Genomic DNA, 7,776 nt, shown 5'->3' on the forward strand with positions numbered 1-7,776 from the left:
TTCGCTTCCACTCACTAAATCTCTAATTTAGAGTTCCTTCAATTGGTATCAGAGTCAGGTTGTTCTGATATTCCAAATTCCATTGCTGTATTGAATTTCATTTACAGTCTTGGTGGGTTTTAAGTTTTCTACAATGCATTTAAGAGTTAATGTGTTTGTGGATGTGTTGATGGATGTTTACGGGATGATTGCCTCTATTTAAAGCTTTCTTTACTTTTACAAGTGTTAATTTGTAAGGGCACCTACGTTTTTTGGCATAATTATCAAGCAATCGAGTATGTATTCAAGTTTTTATTTGAATTTGAGTCATTCGTGATAAAGCTTCAAAGACACATGGCGATGCTGTTCTCATCGAGGAAGAAGACCAAAGATTAGTTGCATCGTGTAGCCCAAGCTAAACGATCGTTTAAATTTGGCTAAACGATCGTGTACAAAACTTCTACTCGATCGTGTAGTATTTACTAAACGATCGCATGGCTGATGCTAAATGATCGATAAAGTGTTTACTTGATCGTGTTACGTTGGCTACTCCATCACATAGATGCTTGGGGTAAACGATTGCATAGAGTATGTGATACTCGGCGCATGGCATGTGCGCGCACTAAACGATCGTGTAGTCCAACATGCTCATCGCATAATCATTGGCTACTCGATCACTTGGTATGAGATACTTGACGCTTGCTCCTCAATCATTTAGATGATCATGCTTCATCGCATAGTCATAGTCTACTCGATCATTTAGGCATGCGTCGCTCGATGTGTGCTGCACAATCACGTGGCCTTCATGCTTCATCGCATAGTTAAAAGGCACACGATCCATGCTACACGATCGTTTATACTTGATCCGCGTTACTCGACGATCACAAGGAGCTGTTACACGACCAAGGGACAAGGCTTCGCCCAAATAGTTCAAGACTCGGTTTGCCTGTTTGATTCGGTTTACTCGGTGCTCTTTGTAATAATTAGCTTTTCTTTCCAATTTTTTAGGCTAATTATCCTGGTCCATCAATTTTATTTAATGTACATGAGATATATGTTTATTTATATGCCATAGTGTATGACATATAGATTTAAAACCCACCTTAGGTTATGCATTTTATTCATGTATCATCTTTATATTATAAGAGTTATAATATAGAAGTTTGCATGTTTAAATTACCTTAAACCATGCTCATGCATCATATAATATAAGAGTTATAATATATGTATGCATTAAGCATATCCATGCATTATCTTTATATTATAAGTGTTATAGTATAAAGGTGTATGAAAGCATGTATGCTTAGTTCATTACTTTGTTATATAAGAGTTACATAAAGTAGTAATAAATGAACATTGCATGAAGCATGACACTTAGGTTTATTTATAAGAGCTATAAATGCCTTGTGGATGTCTAGCTTCACATTGTGGTTGATTTTGATTGTTTCATTTTTTATAAGGGTTATAATTAATGAAAATAGAATCAAAATCAATAAGAAAAAGTTGCATGCAAACTTTGGCTTTAATCATATTTTAAAAGAGTTTTAAAAATTGATTGAGATAGACCTAAGATCACGGTTTTAATGAGATTAGATACCTAAGTTTAATCTTTTAAATCGGTTTAATAGGATTACATTGATTTGAATAAAAGATTAAATTTGTAATAAATCTATCTATAAGGGACCTTTTGTCTAAGGCGGGTTCTGGCTAGGGGTATTTAAACTGACAGAAATGGAACACCCCTACCTGGAAACCTACTTGGAAAAGTGAATTAGATAGATTTGCTACAAGCATGCAACAATTGATTAAAGTTCGTTAAAATATTTAATGAAAATTGATCAAAAGTTGTTTAACTTTTCAAAATAAGTGTTACTTTTGGGCAAACCTAAACAATCATTTAGTAAAAATAATTAGCCGTATGTTTTCTAAATAACCTAAATCCTAGGTTGTTAAAATACTCAGTGGGAGGAAAAGATATATATAATATGTCAATTCTACTCACGTTTCTCCCTTAATATTCACACCATGAGATTCATGCTTGAACTCTTGCTCATGAGGGCGGTCCTTTGATTTGTATGGGTGAGAGTGGCCAGATTGCCAACTCAACAAGCCTACCATTTTAGGGATTCGTCTGATTGGGAAGTTGGGAACTCAACTACACATGACAGAATTCACTCATTCCTTGAAGCAGGGGTAAGTAGATAAATTGCTCCTTTAATGGCTGATTTCGGGTCTTAAATATAGTGGTCACACTCTCTCTTGGGAAGAGAGGACTCGGTCATAGTGAGACTATGACTTAATATTCATTAGAAGAATCAATGGTACTTAAGGAGTTAGATGTAACTACAAGGGCAAAACGGTAAATTGGCCTAGTTGTACTTACGAGCAATTTGTGAAGGGTCATCGCACTATTTGGTTATATGGACAAAGAAATATATCTGTAGTGCGAAGAGTGCAGCTATGGTCTTTAGTAGAGTGTCAAATAATTAACGAATGGTAGATATCGTGATTAAAGAGTTTAGTCAGTTATTCATGTATCGTTGGAGCTTCAAGTTATAGGTTCATAAGGTCTTCTTGGTAGCTTAATGGGTTCAAGTTGAGAATCAGATTTTGGGTTAGTTTGAAGTGTTCAAATTAATAAGAGGAAATTTGATTATATATGATATAATTAAATTAATTAAATTATATGTGATATGATTGATATAATGTATTTGATACATTATTTGATTGGAGGAATAATATAAATATAATCTATATTAAATGCCATAAAATAGAAAAAAAAAACTATGGTTTATATGTTGCATATGATGCAATATCAAAACTATAGATTATAAATATAATATGATAAATTAGTTATTATATAAATATATTAATTATGTGATAATTAATTATTCTTTTTCTTAATAACCGACTTGAGTGGGAGGTTATTTGTAGTTTATGGTAACTGTGAGATAAAAAGGAAAATAGTTTTCTAAATCATCAAATCAATCATTGATTTATATCGTCTCAAAAAAAGAAAAGCTATCAAGCAAAAGAATTTTACTAAACGATTGTATTACACAAACTAAACGATCAAGTATCGAGTTTACTATATGATAGTTACTCATTGCTACACAATCGAGTAGTAAGTCTATACGATAGGCTTCTTCTTCTACACGATCGAGTATGAAGTCTATACGATAGACTTTCTTCTTCTATCGCATACTCGATCGTTTACTTCCTCCATTCCTCTATCCAAAGTCATACAAAGCCCACAACTCCTGGATTCTCACACCGAGAATACCAAGGTAACCTTTGTAGTGGTGGTGTCCTGTTTGAGGGTCGAGGATCGAGTTATACTCGATTGTGATCGAGATTCATCCACTTGCTCATTGAGATCGAGTTCTGATAATTGCATTCGAGTGCGTACTGTTGGATGTGTTGCAGAACGATCGAGGGATATCTGAAGAAAGGGTTCTTTAAAGGTATTGTATACTCGATCCCTTGTTTGTTCTGTAATGAAGCATGTTGTAATTTACTCATTATGCATAATCTGTTCTTCTTGACTGTAAATGTATGTGTTCTTTCCCAATGGACTTTGGAACGATCCGATTCCGCTCACCGGTTCTCTAATTTATAGTTCCTTCAAATTACCTATAAGGAACCTCTGTCCAATGAATGTTTTGTCTAGGCTGTGGTATTTAAGCTGACAGAAACGAAACATCCCTACCTGGGAACCGACCTGGGAGGTGAATTAGTCAAATATTTTATAAACATGCAATAAATCTTTTTTATTATTAAAGAGTTTAATAAAAAAAATAATAATATATTATTAAAATATTCAATATAAATATTACATTGAGCAAATTAACAAGGATTTAGTTAAATTATTTAGTCGGATTTTTTGAGTTAATAAATCATTTTTTTAAAAAACACTTAGTGGGAGGAAAAGAATGTATATGATATGTTATTTTTCTACTCACGTTCTCCCTAAAAGTTCACAAGGTGAGATTCATGTTCGGCCTCGTAGTGCCCTAGGCGTACCATCCCTTAGGAAGTATTTGTATGGATCAATATCAAGGTGAATGAAGGAAGTGTTTATAGTAAGTGGTAGAAGGACATGTGTCAACGCGTCCTCTGGTTTCCTTCATTGGTTTGAAATGTTTTTTTTCCATGCTCAGTCTCGTGGTGCCCTGAGAGCATCCCTTTAGGAAGGTGTTTGCATGGGAAAGAAACATAACTGTTGGGATGAAATACCAAGCGTAGCAAAAAAAAAAAAAAAAAAAATCTAGACCATTTTCATATTTTAATACAAATTAATAGAGGAAATAAAATTTAGAATCCCTTACTTTCCTTGATGACTCTGGAGGACTTCATCAACTTTTGGATCTAAAATCTTGATTCCTCTGCTGCAAATCAAGTGAACACCACCAAAATGGTTTCAGTAGTATTCTCTTTGGGCTACTCAGGTAAAAGAAGGTGGATCTTTAGAGGGAATTTTCTACCTAGAAAAAAAATCTCAGAAAGCCAGAAGCTAAGAGAGAAAAATTATGCGTATCACTTTTTCTTTTATAAATGCAGAGAAATCTAACTAGAGAGAGAGAAAAAGGTTAGAGAGAATGTTTCTCTCCCACTCCCATATAATTCCCACGTTGCGAGTTTATTAGAACAATTTTATTTAAATTTTATTTAACCAATAAATTAAATTAAAATTAATTTATTGATTTAATTTAGGATTGTTTTTAAATATAGAAAAATAAACCAAAATATTTACAAAATATGGAAAAATTTTAGAACTATCAATGATAGACGTTGATAGATACTGATAGACTTTGATAAACACTGATAGAAGTCTATCATTGATAATTCGATAAATTTGCTACATCTTGTAAATATTTTCAATACTTTTACCATTTGAAATAATTTTTCTTTAATTTATTGGATAAATAACAATGAATTCATTTAATTTAAAAAGTAAATTAAATCAAATAATTATTAATTAATCAAATTAATTAATAGTAATTATATATCTCATATTTAATTAAATGTGCATTAGAATCATATTCTAATACATTCCACTCTCATAACTTATAGTTTTAATTCAATTAAATCATATTCTAAATACATTTCTCTCTCATAACCTATAGTTTTAACTCAATTAATTTAATTAAATAAAAATTTATTAAATTTAATTAAAATAGATAATTAATTAATTCTCCAATTAATGAATCATTAAATTAAATATCGCATGTTAAATTTAACCTTATAACTGAATCATATTCAATTATGTTTTCTCTCATATTACCTATAGTTTTAATGTACATCTAACGCGCATTAATTTTAACCTATAATTTTAATATGAATTCTATTCATATTAAATTTAATATTTAAACTCCTTTAAATATTTAATTCTCCCATAAATTAATTTTTGATTCAAATTCAAAATAAATATATTGTAAAGTTTAAATAAAATATAAACTTTATATTATAATGTATCATCATACATTATATTCTTTCCCTTAGTAAATTTGAACATTTCAAATTATTTTAATTACCTCAATACCCTTTATGAGCTTCCAGTGGGATCAAATGGACCTACAAATCAGAAGCTCCAACATTATGAGATTAATTGGCTAAACACAATAACCAAGTTAATCAATATTCCTTAACTCTAGGTACACTACACTATAGACCCACGGTTGCACTCTTCTCACTGCAAATATATTTCTGTGTCTACGAATATTGACCAATAATAGCAAGTTAGTGCTTCACGAGTGTTCGTAACACCAACTGGGTCAAATTATCATTTTACCCCTGAGTTACCTCTGTATCCTTAAGTTTTAATGCTCCTCTAATGAACAAACTATTTATGGTCCAACCATTAAATAGAAACCCTCTTGGGCCAGTAAAATGGTTGCTCCCTTTGTTCAAGTCAAGAATGAGTGATTTCCATCTCATGAAATTATGTTCCCAACTCTCTACTCGGTCTTGTCCCCAAAATGGTAGGCTTATTAAGTCGGCGAACTGGCCACTCTCATTCATACAAATCAAAGGACAATCTCTCGAAGTCCATAATCCAATTAGGACTGAGACTAAGTTGCCTCTTAATGAAATAGAAACCTAACTAGTTAACGGAGTTACATCTAGAGGTACTATTTTGTGGTCCAGTCTTATGCAAACTCATTGAATAAGATGCTCCCACTCGCATGTCTCCTGCACGAATGCGTTGGATTATTGCATTTGTATCAAATACGAAGTGGGTCGTATCCATAGTGTCACAAGGATAAGATATCCAGCCTTATCCATATATTATAGGCCCTTTAGGCTGTATCTTGAACATTAATCCCCGTATGTCTCCACATACAGTTTAAGACTCATACAATAGTCTACGATGTTAGTTTATTAAATTAGAGTTATTTAGACAAGACAAATACAAGATAAACAATAACTATTTATTGTAATAAATATTGATAATAATTTATTAGTGATTAGTTAAATAACTATTTATTATAATAAATATTGATAACAAATGTTATTAGTCAACTAATTAGTGAAATTCAACACAGAGAAACTATTTGAATCCTAAGCACTCTAAGTACATCAATTTTAGTGGATTAGCATGCATGTTTATGGAAAAATCAATAGTAGGGTTTCAAGAATATAACCTTTAATGAATTCACTTGCTAGCTCCAAATCTCCTTGAATTTCTTCTTCAATCTCTGAACTAGACCACCACAAGAGTCTCTACTAGTCTTAAGTCTTGGATTGGATTGTGGGATCAAATTGAAAGAGATTTTGGGAGATTTTGGGAGGATTATAAGAGTTTGAAGAGATAAATTTTTTTGACAGAATCTCCTCATTTTTCAGGTTTGCATGAATTAATTTTTTGAAAAAATAATCTTATACATATAGAATTCATTTATACAAATGAATTTGATGAGAAATTGACACTCAATTTCTCATTAAATCACTTGGCTAGGTGTTAAAGCAAATAGATTAGGTGGGATATTCCACTATCCAATTTCCAATTTTACATTTAACTAAATTAAATTTAAGTTAAAAGGAAATTAATTTAATTAATTTATTTATAATTAAATTAATTTTATATTTTGAATTTCATGAATTCAAATTTTAAATAAATAAATTATTGATTAATTAAATAATCTGATTAATTAATTAATTTAATATCAAATATTAAAACATCTAATTCAAAACATGAATCATTATTCATGTATTTAATATTTAAATCATATTTAAATATTTTCATCTCTCTAAAATTGTTTAATTTATTAATTAAACGTTAATTATATCGAATATAACAATTCAAACCCTAAAATTGAATTTGAACATTTTAAATTATCTCAACAAGCTACTCTAAGGTTTAATGATTTTACAAGCTAGTAGAATTTGTTAGGATAATTATGGAGTTTTAGTTACTTAAGTTCAAGACTTTATTACTTTAATTATTTAGATGTCCTAATATTTAAGATATGATGTTCTAATTGTTAAATTTTGATTCATAAAAACTATGAGAATTTAGTATTTTAATTATATCTTTTTAAATTAAATGTGTATTATTATTTTTATTACCAAAATTGATAATATTTTATTTAAATGAAAGTTGTATTGGACATGTTTAAGAAATTGTTAAAAAAATATATATTTAATTGAAATGAAAAAATTGTTAGAGAAAAATGACGGCGGAGAAAATTTTCTTATGCAGAATCCGATCCTCGCGAAATTTCCGCCGCGTTGTGTGCGAGAAAATTCGTAGGATTAGAGATAGGACGGAGAGGGATTCCCGTTTCCGTCCTATGG

This window comes from Benincasa hispida, chromosome 12 (assembly GCF_027475165.1).
Source record: "Benincasa hispida cultivar pf3 chromosome 12, pf3_genome.v1.1, whole genome shotgun sequence".
In the NCBI taxonomy this organism is placed as follows: domain Eukaryota; kingdom Viridiplantae; phylum Streptophyta; class Magnoliopsida; order Cucurbitales; family Cucurbitaceae; genus Benincasa; species Benincasa hispida.